At 41.2% G+C, this 15,369-nt stretch overlaps 1 protein-coding gene across 1 annotated transcript in view; it reads left to right on the top strand.

Moving 5' to 3' along the window:
• The window catches only part of NDC80 (NDC80 kinetochore complex component), a 2,583,329-nt gene that overhangs the window by 2,359,210 nt on the left and 208,750 nt on the right, over nucleotides 1–15,369 (top strand). The gene's annotated exons all lie outside the window — the stretch shown is intronic.

Below are 15,369 nucleotides of genomic sequence, written 5' to 3'. Positions count from 1 at the left end.
CAATTTATTGACCCATTTTTTCCAACAAATGTTTTCTACATAATTTAAATACAATCACAATCTTGACTTCAGTAACTTTTGTGGTTGTTGAATTCATGTTTTCTGTCAAACTTTCAAAACCAGTGTTTAATTTTTGTTTATATTATGTTTTATCTTTGTTTGTGGAATATGCCTACTAGAGTCTTTTATATAAATCTTATCCTGGAATGTAACAGTGGCATAGACAAGAGTTAAGGAATAGGAGGGCATTCAAAGCCTTGGTTACATGGCAGGTGTGCAGTGCATAGCCAGCTATACTGCTGGACATTTGAACCATAAAGGATTTGTTTATTAGTAGAGCAGAGATACAGGCTGGGAGTGTACCTTTCTTAGAAAGATTTGAGTGCTAGGCATCTTTCAGAGTGATGTATTTACTGCATGCTACTTGTAGTTGAGATAATGAGTTTCTATGGTATCTCTAGTCTGTTGAAAAGCATAGTCATTGCAGTGATGAGAATAGTAAACTTTATTTGATGCGAATTTAGCTATTTTATTGTAGCATTGCTCACGGTTGCTGTTCTTTGTGGCCTGGAGATTGGTGAAAATTGATAAGGCATATAGGCATGGAGGGAAAAAGGAGCTAATGGTTGTCCTACTTTTTCTGATAGCGGCTTTTGTTTTGTTTTGCTAGGTTGTTGAATATGTAAGTCAAATTTCAATTTATCAAAAGTGACACCTCGTAGTTTAATGTTAGGGAACTACTTCAATTATTGTATTGTTGCAGGAGGTGATTTTGAAGTTGGTTTTGCAATCAGTATTGTGCTTAGGGTGAACAGTAGTTTTTTTTTTTTTTTTATGTTTGGATTCAGGATGAGGTCGGATTTGGCCAGTCAGGCTTCGATGGAGGTGAAGGAGTCTTGAGTGAGTTGTTGAAGCTGAATAGAATTCTGGGTTGAGCGTATAGCCACGGAATCATCAGCATATTGGATTAGGGATTTGGTTATTTGTTTAGCAGCAGTATGCAAAATGCTAATATATATGTTGAACAAGAGGGATCCAAGTATTTATCCCGATGCTGACAGGAAGTTGAGCAGATTGATTGTCATTTAACAGCTTCTTATCTGTCTGACATGTAGCTTTGGAACCAGTAGAATGTGCAGTGGAGTAGGCCTAAGGATAGTAGCGGAAACAGTAGCTCACCGTAGTAAACTGTTATCAAAGGCTTTAGATAAATCTAAGAATAGTGTGGATACAGTGTTGCCTGTGTTGTTTTTGATGTTTTTTATGAAGTTTGAAGATGAATAAATCAGTGTTTGTGCTGTGTTATATTCTGCTGTCATCTTGCATCCTATTACATTTGCTTTATGGAAGAGAAAAGTAAGCCTGTCTAATCTGCCTTTAATTTCATTTAAGTCACCCTCCTCTCCATCCCTGCCTTCCCCATCATCCTTTTTCAACATATCATGTGTCCTCTTGAATGCATTCATGTATTTCCTTTCTACCAGTCATTCTGGTGATTCATCCTGTCCATGATTTAGTACTTTTAGAAATCCAGCAGTTGGACCCTACACTATGCTGCCTGGCAACTCACCCTCTGTATCCTTGCATTTCTGAGTGAACCACCCCCGCCTCATGTTTCCTTGATATGATGTTGTGCACCCTTCACACATTAATGTTGCATGTAGAATTGATTACAAGTGGTGCATCTGTCAAAAAGGCTGCCAGAGATCTTGTATCATGGTTCTGTTGCTCTGAATTTCAAGTCATTTCCTAATTTGTTAAGAATGGTTTTAAATTTTCAGAGAGTTTTGAGATACTAAAGATGTAATGGTAAATAATTCTAGGTTGCCACTGTATGAAACTGAAAAAATCTGTAATTTTAAATATTACACCATAAATATATTTATTTGGTTCCTCATTAATTTTCTGTGGTTATTAGCAAGACCAAACATATCAGCATTAGTTAATGTTTTATATGTAAGCAAAAGCAATTTGGTAAATAGAAGTTGTAGCAGTTTAAGCCCATTTAAAAACAGATTTTCTGAATAATCTTTGGATCCAATTTGGATGTTAACTCTAAAGTAAAGTAGCTAAGTTTTACCAGTGTTTTAAATACAAGGACTGAATGCCATGCCTTTTTTTAGGTACAGTTTGAATGGTAAGAAAATACTTTGGTAAAATGTTACTAGTATTACACTAATATAAATTTGTAGTCTGGACTGCTTCCTAAATCACTGTAAGAAGTCACACGTAAAAGGCACACTTTTTTATAATCTATGTGTAATTTGTTTATACTAAAGTACATTACTGAGCACTTGGAGATATTAAACTTTAACTTATTACAGGCTGAGCATCCAAACAGATCAGAATGTTTCTCCAAGTTGGCATGATGTCATAGTGGCATAACATTTACTGGTTTTCTGCATATGTTTGTTTCTGGGGTGTAAGTCAGAAAAAAGTTAGTGAAGTGGTCCAAAGACTGATCCCTGGGTTATACCATTTGTTTTGCCAATAGTGTTTTTTCTACCCTCATCACGAAGCTGCGGTGCTGTCTAGTAACCATTTTTTGAACAACCTTTATTCCAGCCAGCAATAACAATAACAAACTTAACACCAGCCCAGAGAGCTCACCTCCTTGCATACCTCCGAAATGTCCAGATTTTTTACTCCTATTTTTGATCTGTAATTTGTAGTTTTCTAGCAAATAATTGAGGAATGAAGCCACTTAATGTCAGACATTTGAATTTTAGACTTCATATCATTCAGAAAATGCTTACTATCACAAAAAAAACTCACAAATTTCTAGGTTTATAAGATTAATATTTAAAATCTGCCCCTATTTGTGGGCCTTTGGCACCCATTCTTTTTGGCTGTGTCCATATTTCTTTTGATAAGAGGTTGAGATGTATCCTTGACAACATTAAATTAGAGCAAAGGAATCAACAGGATAGAATTTTGGTGGTAGAGTATGCATCCCATTAAAATATAAAGTGCAAGCTCAGTCATTCAAAAGTGAAGCAGCTCAATTTTAAAAAAAAATGCACTACATGGACACACATTTTTCTGGCAAATCTTTTTGTATGTGTCTAACCAGCATTAGAATATATATTCTTGTTTTGTTCTTAGAGTAAGTGTGATCTGTTGATTTTTGGAGAATATACAGAGAAAATTCAACAAAAGAATTACAGCTTATAAGTCTCTTAGCTACTGTACCTGCCTTGAGTTACTTAAACTATACTCTGTGCGTTTCAGGCAATCAAGAGGTAAATTATGCTTGGCATTGAGGCATTACACAGTGAATGAATTTACGGGTCTATTGAACACAGGTCTTTTTTCAAACAAAGTTTTCAATGAGGGGAGGCTGTTTAACCTTTAAGATTAATAGATGTTGAACCTCATTAAGGGCAAAATGCATTCTTTGTTTAATGCTTAGCTGTGAAGCAGAGCGATTCACTAAATACCTTTAAAAAATCACTTGGGGCCTTTGGTTTTAAACCCCTACTGATTACCACATCAACTGCAGCCCCCTAAGCACACAACCTGTTGTGAGAGACTTGGGTACACAGGTTGACAGCAATCTCACATTCGACCATCATGTAGCGGCAGTGGTCAGTAAAGCCTTTTACTTGGTTCATCTTATAAGTAAAGGGATTGCATCCAGAAAAAAAGGAGGTTATTACCGCTCTGTACTCCTCCCTCATTAGGCCAATAATTTAGTACAATGCCCCGTTTAATGTGTACCTCTTCAAACACTTGCACCAACTGGAAAGGCCACAGAAACCTCACAGAGAATCCATGGCCTCCAACACCTATCCTGTGCAGACAGGCTCAAATCACTGTCACTCTATTTGGTATCATACAGACTGCTCAGAGGTAATCTGTATCTTGCTTGGAAGGCAATCTCGGACCCTGCCCTACTAGAGGTGCAACATATCTGTAAGTCTTAACTCCTCACACACTACCCACTCAAGGCCTAAATCTAATATGCAACATTAACAAAACCTGCTGGAGAGACAGGTTTGTCTCCCAGAGACTGCCCCATCTCTGGAATAGACTTCCCATACACATCAGTGTGCCTCGCTGGATCCTCTTCAAGCGCAACTTGATGAGTGGATAGGAAACCACAAATTTGTCCCAGGGTTTCCCCCTGTGTCCCTCATTGACAGGGGCGATAGTTGCTGACTGTGGTTTCTTTTTTGGGGAAAAACTCTTGGCTAGGTTTGTAAGGGCCCCAGGGCCATTAGCCTAGTAACATCCTATGATCCTATGTGGTTCAGAATCAATTAAAAATAGATTACACAAGATAGACGGAAGCAGGATTCTCCCCAGTCCATAATCAGTCAGCCCCCCTTAACACCTTAGGTTAGTCTCTAACTGATTCCCTATATGTTTTTATTGCAAATACCTTGGTGTATATCTTTCCCATGATGTTTTCTCAAGTGTGAACCTTTCCATAACTTCCAGCTCATCTCCTCTTAATCTTGCAACCCCCCACTCCCACTCTTGGGACCACTCTGTTTCCATCTCTTAGTTATAGTTTTCTTAGGTACAAGGTTAATTAAAAATAGAGTAGCTCTTTCTTGATTGTTCCAGTGCATATCATTATCGCACCCCAATATCAAAGCATTTTTGTAAACTGTACATCTTTCTGTAACAGCCTTGTCATCTCTGCCAATCTATCCCTAACGCTAACTAAATTTTAACACAACCAGTCTGTCTCCATGGCACAGAGGGATAAAGCACTGATTATGATGCAGTTGGCCTGAGTCAGAACAGCAGTTTAGATGCTGGAAGAGCCAGAGAGGGTGAAAATAAGCAGCTTACACCAGCTCACTCATCCTGGGAGATGGAGGCAATGATTCCTAATCTACTAGTTTGTTGCTTCTCTGTATGTAGAAGCTTGCATGACACCAGGGGCCATGGACCCAGGTGGATGCGGCCTTGAAGCTCGTAAGCTGGTGAAAGCAGATCTCAAGTGTACACACACACACACACACGTGTGTGTGTGTGTGTATATATATATATATATATATATATACACACACACACACACACACACACACTACCACTGGATTGATGTGGCTGTTCACATCAGCCAATAATGGGATGGAGTTAAGGCCGTAACACACATTCTGATTGCTGGTATGTTTGCAAATTGTCTTCATAGCTGCTAGTAAATTGGCTTCTCTGGTCATATCTCACCCTTACTGTTAGGGAGAAAGAAACAGGGAGGCTTCCCTGCTTAGTTTAACATTAGCATATCGTTGTCAAGCAGGAATGCAAATCAGACCAGTAGTAGATAAAAATCAGGTAGCAACTGAATGTGCAAAAAAACAAAATAAAGAATACAAGGTGAAGGATCAGATGAGAAGGCAAGAAATGTGGAAAATGCATAAATATAGTTGCAAGTACAGAAAACTCTTGGAACAACCTCATGTTGATCAGGATTGAAAGCAGGAATGATTATGGAGAGGTGAATTTAAATGAAAAGGTGAAAGGTTAATATTGGGGACCCAAGATTGTGGACTATGTACACGCTGGCGAAGTCCATTGAACATGTGGGATTAACAGATAAATGTAGGTTTTGTAAAACAGAATTGGAAATAGTCGCTCATCTTGTTGCTGGTTGTGATATACTAATGGCAGAAGGACTGTGTAATGAAAGGCATAGTAATGTGGCAAGACTGTTGCATTGGGGATTGTGAAAACATAATATTGAAATAGCTGAAAAATATCAGAACCAAGAACCTCAAAGTATTATAGGAAATGATGAAGTTTGTATCACATGGGATCACCCATTATCAACAGTTCAAAAAATAGATGCGAGAAAACCAGATATAGTAGTCCATGAAAAGAAGACAAAAGTAGCATTGATCATTGAAATCACTGCACCCATTGACTGCAGTGTATTACATACAGAGAGAGAGAGTCATAAAATATCAGGATTTGCAGGCAGAAATGAGGGAAATGTGGAAGAAGGTACCTAGACAGTTCCAGTAGTTGTAGGAGCAACACATCTTATAAAAGAAAGAATTTACAGCTTTACTTAGATATGTTACTGGTACATGTAACTCCATATGAATTGCAGGAGGAGTCATTACTGGGCACATTGCAGGTGCTGTGAAAATCACTTCTGGCTAGCATCAAAGATTGAAACAATACTAATTTCATGAACTTTAATCATACTTTCTTGGGAATGGGATGCATTCCCATCATGGTATTAGAAACCCAAAAGACTTGGAGAAATTAAAAAATAATTAAATCAATTCAGGGAGAGAGAAACAGGCCAGACTAATAGGAGGAGGCTTGATACTAGGCAGCCATTGGGGGGATTCTAACCCAATAATAAAATGTTCACTTGTGCCAAGCACAACCGTCATCATACCTCCACTAGTTGTAATCCAAATTAAGAAAAATCCATCTCGACTTTTGTAGTTTTATACAAGTATTTGTGAGGGCATTTTCATGCAAAGTTTCTAAAATGTTAAGCTTTGTAGCATATCTAGGTATTAGATGTAGTCTATCCTCATCTAATCATTTCAATCTCTCCTTCCAACGTAACTACAATTCCCCCTCCCCCATGTACCACTGTTGTTTTTATTAAGGTCTTTGAGAGCCTTATATCATCTATCGTCATCCACTAATTGCTTTTAAATCAAAAATTTACCTGTAGCTTCTGTTGGTAAGGTTAACAGTTGTGTGGCAGCACCTTTTAACAAGTCTGTCAACCCTGTAACTTTAGATAGATTGATTAAACTTACAGATTCTTTTGCAGAAAAGTTGTCATCCTATAACATGCATCGCTAATGCACTTGTCTCTCATTTTTAATGTCCCTTACATGTTCTAGGACTCTATCTTTGAGCAGCTGATTAGTTTTGCCTACATAGTAGGGTGGGCATTTTGTACAGAAACCAAAATATATGACATTCTTACTATGACAGTCTGTAAAAAGTGTGCATCAATGCAGAACTTTCTAGTCGGGTGTGTATACTGCCCCATTCCAAATATGAAGGGGCAGGCTGTACACCTTCTACACGGAAAGGTACCTAGCCTATCAGACCTTGCATAGTGGTCTCCATCTAATTTCTTGTAGCACAACTGTCTTTTTAATGACATCTTGTTTTTAAAGGAGGGAGCCACACACTTCATATTTCTAGTGTTACACATTATACAAGAAAATAAAAGAGGTGGGAACATGAACAATAAGACCGAAGCCTCAGAACAAGAATGGATAATAAGATTTCAGGCTGACAGACCACCTGGACTAAATAGAAAGGTTTCACTAAAACCTTTTCTCAGGAACAGGGCTTTGAAACATTGATTATTAAGTTTAGTCACATCTTTTAACATCCATACATATACTCTACAGTTTTAACACTATCTAACTCTATAGAGCAAGCTTTTACAGTTTTTTACATACGTTTTTAGTCCATTATTTATATGATTTGATTGTTTATATAGTGCATGTCTTTTTAATTTTTATTTTCAGGATACTGTCAACTGATTAGATTTGACACAGATGTATCATTATTTAAACAAGAGCAGCAGTTACTGTAGTATGTCTGAGGAAGCAGAGAGGACTCTGTGAAAGCGCTCACATGTTTTATATATTTTTACTATTTTTTATTAAGTGTTGTTTTGCCGTGTGTATTCCAACAAGTTGGTGGCTTTTTTGGAACATTAGACTTTTATCGTTGGTTACTTTATCCAGATTCAGGGGATTTGTATTTGATGAATACTGATATTGCCAACATCCTGGCAGATAGGTTCAATGCTAAGTTTACCCCCCCCCTCTCACCTCCTAAAGGGCCCATCTCTATACCAGAAGAATGCAAAGTTCCTGTAATCACGGCTGCACAGGTAAAAAAAAAAAAACTCTCCAAAGCCAAGAACACAGCATCCATGGGACCTGACAACATCCCAGGCTGCATTGTATGCGAACTACAGAATGAACTGGCACCCCACCTAAGTACCATGTTCAATCATAGCCTCACCTCAGGCTTTTTGCCCACTGAATGGTGCACAGCGACTGTTATCCCACACCACAAAGGGGGAGCCACCATGGACCCCAGGAACTACCGCCCCATTAGCCTGACGAGCCTGGTCTGCAAGGCTGTGGAACGTATCATCATGGAACTTATAAACAATGACATTGGTAATCTCAAAAGTCTGGACCCCACCCAGTTCAGGTTTGTAAAAGGCAGATCATGTCTCTTAAACCTGATAGACTTCTTTGAAGCGGTCAACAAAGCCGTAGATGAGGGTAAGGTGGTTCACACAGCCTATCTTGATCTCTCCAAGGCTTTTGACACCATCCCCCACTCTGGAATTATAGATAAACTCACTAAACTAGGTATAAATCCCTATGTCACAAGATAGGTTGCCAACTGGCAGAACCCACACTGTGAAAGTAGCAGACTCCAAATCCGACTTCAGACCAGTGACAAGTGGAGTACCACAGGGTTGAGTCCTGGGTCCTCTCCTGTTTGGTATCTACTCAGAAGTACAGGCTAACACAGAAGACCTTTAGCTAACGAAGTTTGCATGTGACTGCAAACTAGGAGCCAGAAACTGCTAACTATGTGGACATCCTACAAAAGGGCCTCACTGAGACAGTTGCCTGGTGTCAAAGCCATGGCCTCAAGCTCAATGCCAAAAAGTGCATTGTCATCCCTTTTGGTAAAAACTCCTGTACTCATGAACTACCACATAGGCGGTAGTCTACTTAACATCAAAAGTGTGATGAAACATTGGGACACAGGTGGACAGTAGTCTCTCCTTTGATAATCACATTGCCACAGTAGTCAAGAAATCCTTCTACGTGGCGCACCTCATCACAAAAGGTTTCTCATCCAGAAAAAGAGAGGTCATTGTTCCCCTCTTCTCATCACTCATTAGACCCATTATAGAGTACAATGCCCCTTTTGATATGTACCTCACAAGACCTCTACAACAACTAGAAAGGCCGCAGAAATACCTCACAAAGAGCATTACCAGCCTCAAACAGATACCCTACGTAGACCATCTCAAATAACTCCAGCTTTACTCCATCGCATGTTGCATACTCAGAGGCAATCTATGCCTAACATACAAAGCTATGTCAAACCCAGAGCTGTTGGACATGCTCCATTTAAATAAATCCCACTCCCTCCGGGCTACACGCTCTAGGGACCTAGACCTTGTCACCACAATAAACAGAACATGCTGGAGGGATAGATTCCTGTCCCAGAGACTTCCCATACTCTGGAACAAACTACCTATCTATATAAAACAAAGGTCCTCATTAACACTCGTCAAGAAAAATCTTGATGATTGGATGGGAGATAGGAAATTCACCCCAGGGATCACTTCTGTAGGTCTGCTCGACAGTGGCACAGGAAAATAATTTTCTTGGGTGGCAAAAGCCAGGGTACATTTTTGGCTAGGCTTATATAGGCGCTAGGGCCAATAGCCTAGTACCTACCTATGAACCTATAACCCTAATAGAACATAGATTTAAAAACATATACTCAATCGATATGACAATCCTCCTTTGGTTAATTAGAGGTCTTCATTAAGACCTGGTGAAAACAAACTAATGATCTGTTAGAGCTTTTAGATAGCTTGGTTGCTGATAAGGATGATATTGGGTTTCTGGTTTGTACATTATATTTTAAAATATATGTGGCTCACTGACTGTGTGCTGGCGGTTTTTGTAATTGGATTTGAGTATCTTTCCTACCACTATTTGTATTCCATTCTCTTATCCCCTTATTCAGGATATTCTTGTTACTATTGCTGGTATATGACTTTATGTAGTAGTTTACCTGTGTTGTTGCTTTCTGTTGTGTTCTTCCTCCAGTCACGTCAGACAAGCCTACTGGATTCAAAAAGTGTGGCTCCTACAGCCACAAAATCCCTAATACTGACGCTCAGTTTGAAGTGTGTAGATTTTCCAGGGGGCAGCACACCTTGGAGAAGATTGTGAGATTTGCTTAAGGTTTTATCATAGAGCTTTGGTTGAATGAAGAAGTAAGTTGGTGTTGAAAGGTTTGCTTCCTTCAGCTTCTATGTCTGGAGCTTCTCCGTCCTCCAAGAAGACCATGGCTAAACCTAATGGGGACAAAAGGGAAAAGACATCTAAAGTGGAACTTCAAATCTAGAGAGTCAAGGAGGCATTTCCGTGACTGCTCTCCTCGTAGAACTTCGGCTCCACCTGCTAAAGTTCAGAAGACCTCTGCTCCAAATACATCCTCGCATCCGACCTGCTCCTCCCCCAAGTCACCTTCTCAGATGCAATCTGGATTCTCCCTGGAGCCGATACCTACAAGACTACATTCCCTAGTTCTTTAAGACAGGGCTTTGAGACCTCCATCTACTTCATAATTTTTCATATCTACTAGGAGCCTTCCCAGAGCAGATGTGGACAGAATTATGAAGAAATTCCTTAGGAGCCATATTCAGTTGGGAGTTCTTCCTGCTCCATCTCCTGTTGGACCTGTGAAATTTGGACTATTGCAGCCCCCTGTTGTTGCTCCTTGTCTTTGGTAAACCCCTCAGTCTCACATACATTGGATCTGAGAGTTCCAGAATTGTTTGTGTTGGATCCAAATATTTTTGTCCTCTTCTACTCCGGCACCTTCTCTGATCCAGCCATCTCTATGTTGGAGTTAGAGGAATTTTGGAGCCATAATTTCAGTTTTAGATCCTGGGGTAGGGGCTCAACTGCAAGAGACTTTGAGGAGTCTCTTCTCCTAGGGGTTTCGGTATTGGATAACTCTTATCCAAATTCTGCTTTGAGACGGGGTCAGAGAGATTCTCTGGGCTATCCTAGTCAGATGGTTTCAGCTCCTACTAGGGTAGTTTTGGGATCTCCCTCATCTTCTGCCTTTGAGGCAGTGGAGAGAGTTTTCTCTACCTCAGGCATTAGGACATACTTACTCCACCCTCAGGAAGTAGGACCGTGCTCTGGGTCCTGAATATGCTCATTGTGTTTCATTGGGACAGCCAGTCCATTCCAGTCTTGAGGAAGTCCTCATCTAGGACTCCCTGAAGACTTCTAAGTCTTCCCCAGATTATTACCCCATCAAAGCTGTTCTGAAGCACAAGTGCAAGAGGAGGCACATTGACTCCCCGCAGGTGTCACTAACAGAAGACATGGACTTCATTAAAGAGGAGGGGTTTCCTAGGACACCATCTTGAGGATGTCTCATTTGGAGAGATCCTTCAGCTTCTAAGACAGAAGAGTGGTTGATCTTCCAAAGCCCCTTAACAGGAGGAGTCGGTGTTTCTCTTGGCTTTCAGAACTGGCTCAGCTACTTCCTGGGTGTCCCCCTGGATGACGAAATTGTGGATCTCATTTCCCATCGAGCATGGAAGGATCTGAATATAGCAGAACCCATCCCCAAAAATTTGGACAAATATCTAGTTGCACCTATAGACCATGCCCACTGGAACAAGGTCCCCTGAGCTGATGCTATGTTGGTGGCAACGGCCACTAAAACGGAAATTGCCAAGGAATGATAGTCTGTCCTTCCCTCTAACAGTTTGTCTAGGGCCTTGGACAGATTTGGGAACTGCATTTTTGCATCAACAAACTTTGCTTTCCAATGGCTGAATTATTTGGCTTAAAGGTTTCAGAGGGACTTGACCAAGGATCTTTACAAGCTCCTCTCAGGGTCCGGCAAATGTCTGTGACTGTGGAGGACAAGAAAATTGTCTTCCCAATAGGCCACCCTTTAGTCCCCCTCAAACTCTTCCATGCATATGATCTCCAATGCTACAGAGGGTGTTTCTAGAGCTGCAGGTTCAAGCATCAAGGTTCACAGGCATGCCTTGATGAGATTATGCAATTTTGCAGAGCCTTTGAAGATGTCCTTCATCAGTTCTCATTTTGATGGATTGACTCTGTTTGGGCCCAAAGTTAAAGACTCTCTCCAGGAGCAAACATGGTGGAAGAACTATGTCTGCCATAGGAATAAGGTTTTTCTACCCCTCAGAAGACCTTTTCTAGAAATCAGAACGGGAGGGGTAGGAAGATATGGATGTTCTTAGTGTTTCACTGTTGCAGTCATTACATTAGGGTAATCTGCTGGCAGGTTGCCCTCAAGTAGCCTGATTAACAAAGTCTTGGGTCCTGCGTCGGTTGCTGTCCCTTCTTCCATGACGTCAGGTTGTCAGGGGTATAAAACATGCAGCCGAAGCCATTACATCAGTCATTCTTGCCACGCAGTGCCCGAAGCAGAAGCAGTTCGCAAGTGCCGGTCGGCCAACTCCTGAAATTTTCATTTTCGAGTTTCAGAACCGAAGTCTTCAACTAAAAAGCTAAGTACCCCGTTGGGTAAACTTTTTCTTGCTCCTTACCAATGTCAGTAAACGTTAATAATTGCATTACTTGAGGGAAGCAAATACCTCATAAGGATTTTCTTTTGTACTGTATTCCTTGCCTAGGCCCTGACCACAATGTTACCTTGCTGTCGGTTTTGTGCTAAATTTAATCAACGCACTATTAAACTTCGGTATATTTTTGCTTCTAAATATTTTGGATCATGCATTAATTATCCAGAAATGTCATCGGTTAGCAATCCGACTACCGGAATACCTAAAAAACGCAAAGAAAAAGACAGACCATCGAGGTCCAAACCTGACAACAGCGCTTCTCCTAAGCCAGTCACCAGTTCACTGGTACTCAGTGAGGCGCTTTCGCAGCCCCTGATACACGCTACTTCTGATTCGCAGGCCTCTGCTGAGACCCATTCTGAGTCCGGTATGCGGCGAGATGCTTCAATTATGGAACCCGCGGATGTCTCTACCTTAGATGGGTCCGGAGCCGCTGTGCAGGCACTGGCTTCTGAGGGTTTCAGGCCTACAGATTTGTATATTAGACTGACGCCATCTTCAAAACTAAGGCCAAAATCTATGTCTAAAAAACCGACGCCTGGGCCACATGTGCAGGCCCCTACACCTAAAAAACAAGTGATCAAAATGGCTGAAGATTTAATTACACTGATCAGAGGTAGCCAACCCCCCCCCCCCCTCTAAGAGGCTTAGGCAAGACATTGATTATGAATCTTCTGAACAGGATTCTATTTCTTCTGACTCTTCTAATGAACAGGATTTGTCTATACCTACTTATGAGGACGCTGATGCAGAAGATTCCATTCCTTCTGCTTCTCCCTCTGAGGATTTTTCTTTTGGGGAAACTTTACATACCTTATGGGAACATTTCCACTGGGAAAGTCAGGATGTCTCTGAATCTAAAAAGAGACTTAGGGATTTTCTTCTTCTTCCTCAACATAGGCCTTTGGCTATACCTCCTGTCCTGGACATTGTTGATGTTTTTTCAGAATCTAGTATGGCTCCTGATTCTCTGCCTCTGGCTCCTTGTAAGCCAGACAGATACTACAGGGTTCCTGCCTCCCATAAATTCCTTTTCAAAAATCCTATTGCAGATCCTGAAACCATTTCTCAGGGTCCCAAGGGCATTAAGGCTTCTACTGCTAAAAATCCTACCCCTTCTGATAGAGATTCCAGGGCGCTGGATAGAATGGGGTAAGAAGATTTACACTTCTGCAACCTTGGCAATCAGGGCTTTAAACTGTCAATTTCATATGCTTAAATACCAGCAGCATATCATGAGACTGCTTAAACAGAAAATGATAATTTCTGACTGTGTGGAAAATAAAGATTTACAGGATTTATTGCATTCATCTGAACAAGTTGGAAAACATACTTTGCAATGTGGATGTTCTTCATCTCACATTGCTGCAGTCATAACCTGTGGGTAGTCCGCTGTCCTCGGTCGGCCCGAATACCAAAGTGTTAGGCTGGCGTCGGTCATGGTCGCTCAGATCTGACGTCAGTACGCCGTGGTACTAAAGCGCATGACCGACGTCGTATCCTCAGTCTTTCTTGCCGCATGGTCCGAAGCAGAAGCAGCGTTTGCAAGTGCCGTTCGGCGTCCTGAAATTTTCGTATTCTGAGTTTCAGACCGAAAACCAAGTTGGGCTAAGTACGCTGTTGGGGAATATTTTTGTCTTTTCTTGTCTCAGTTAAATCCGGATGTCAGAAAAAGTGAATAATTGTTTTTCTTGTGGGAAACAGATACCTCATAGGGATTACCACTCTCTCTGTATTCCTTGCTTGGGGCCTGAGCACGACGTAGTCTGGTGTCGCTTTTGTGCTAGATTTAATAAGCGCACCATTAAACGTAGGTTAGATTGCGCTAGGCTTGTCTTCGGTAAGCGGTGTAATTACAATATGCCGTCGGATCCTCCGACGCCCGCTACCGCTAAGAAGCGCAAGGAAAAATCGTTAAAGTCCAAGCAGGATGAGTCATCCATTCCGGACGCCGGTTCTTTAGAAACTATGGTGGAATCTGTGGATCCAGCCGAGGTTTCAACTGAGTCTCAGGGGGAGCCTTTAATTTTGCAAGATGTGGCCTCTCAGGAGTTGGGTCAGGCTGAGGTGGCCTCTCAGGTTACTGTACTCCCTTCTTTGCATAAGGTGGTTAGGCCTTCCCCTTCTGTCTCTAAGGTACCTTCCAAGGTCAGGCCTGGTTTGTCTTCCTCTGGTGTCAGTCCTAGTTCTGCAGATTCTGTACCTAAAAACACATGCTAAAAATGGCAGAAGATTTGATTACCTTAATCAGAGGTTCTATACCCCCTCCAGATAAGAGGCCTAGGGTGGAGCCAGAGGTGGAAGGTTTGGAACATTCTTCAGATTACTCAGAGTCTTCGGCTGAAGACATTCAGGATTTTCCTCCTTATTCTGATTCAGACGCAGAGGATTCTAGTCCTTCTGCTTCTCCTCCAGAGGATTTTTCTTTTTCAGAAACCCTGCATTCTATAAGGGAGCATTTTAAATGGGAAGGTCAGGATTTCTCAGATTCCCGAAAGAGGCTTAGGGAATTTTTGTTTTTACCACAACATAGGCCCTTGGCTATACCTCCTGTTTTGGATGTTGTTCAGGATGTTTTCTCTGAGGCTTCCCTTAATCCAGACTCTCTGCCTCCTGCACCGGTTAAACCAGATAGGTATTACAGAGTGCCAGAGGCTCATAAATATTTGTATAAGAGCCCAAGGGCTGACCCAGAAACTATTAGCCAGGGACCTAAGGGTGTCAGGGCTTCTGTTGTAAAGAATCCGTTCCTATGGATAAAGATTCTAGAGCTTTGGATAGGTGGGGTAAAAAGTGTATACCTCTTCCACTCTAGCAATGAGGGCTTTGAATTGCCAGTTTCATATGCTGAAGTACCAGAATTTTCTCCTTACTCAGTTAAAATCTAAGGTAGATGCTTTGGCAGAGGGCATAGAGTGTAAGGAATTACAGGATTTGGTTCATGCCTCTGATCAGGTGGGTAAGCATTCTTTGCAGTGTGGTTTCGATGCTTTACAGGCTTCTTCCAGGGT

This window comes from Protopterus annectens, chromosome 5.part0, assembly GCF_019279795.1.
Source record: "Protopterus annectens isolate FY-2018-M chromosome 5.part0, PAN1.0, whole genome shotgun sequence".
NCBI classification, from domain to species: domain Eukaryota; kingdom Metazoa; phylum Chordata; order Ceratodontiformes; family Protopteridae; genus Protopterus; species Protopterus annectens.
The sequence above is the reverse complement of the archived record's forward strand: the minus strand, read 5'-3'. Positions and strand labels throughout refer to the sequence as shown.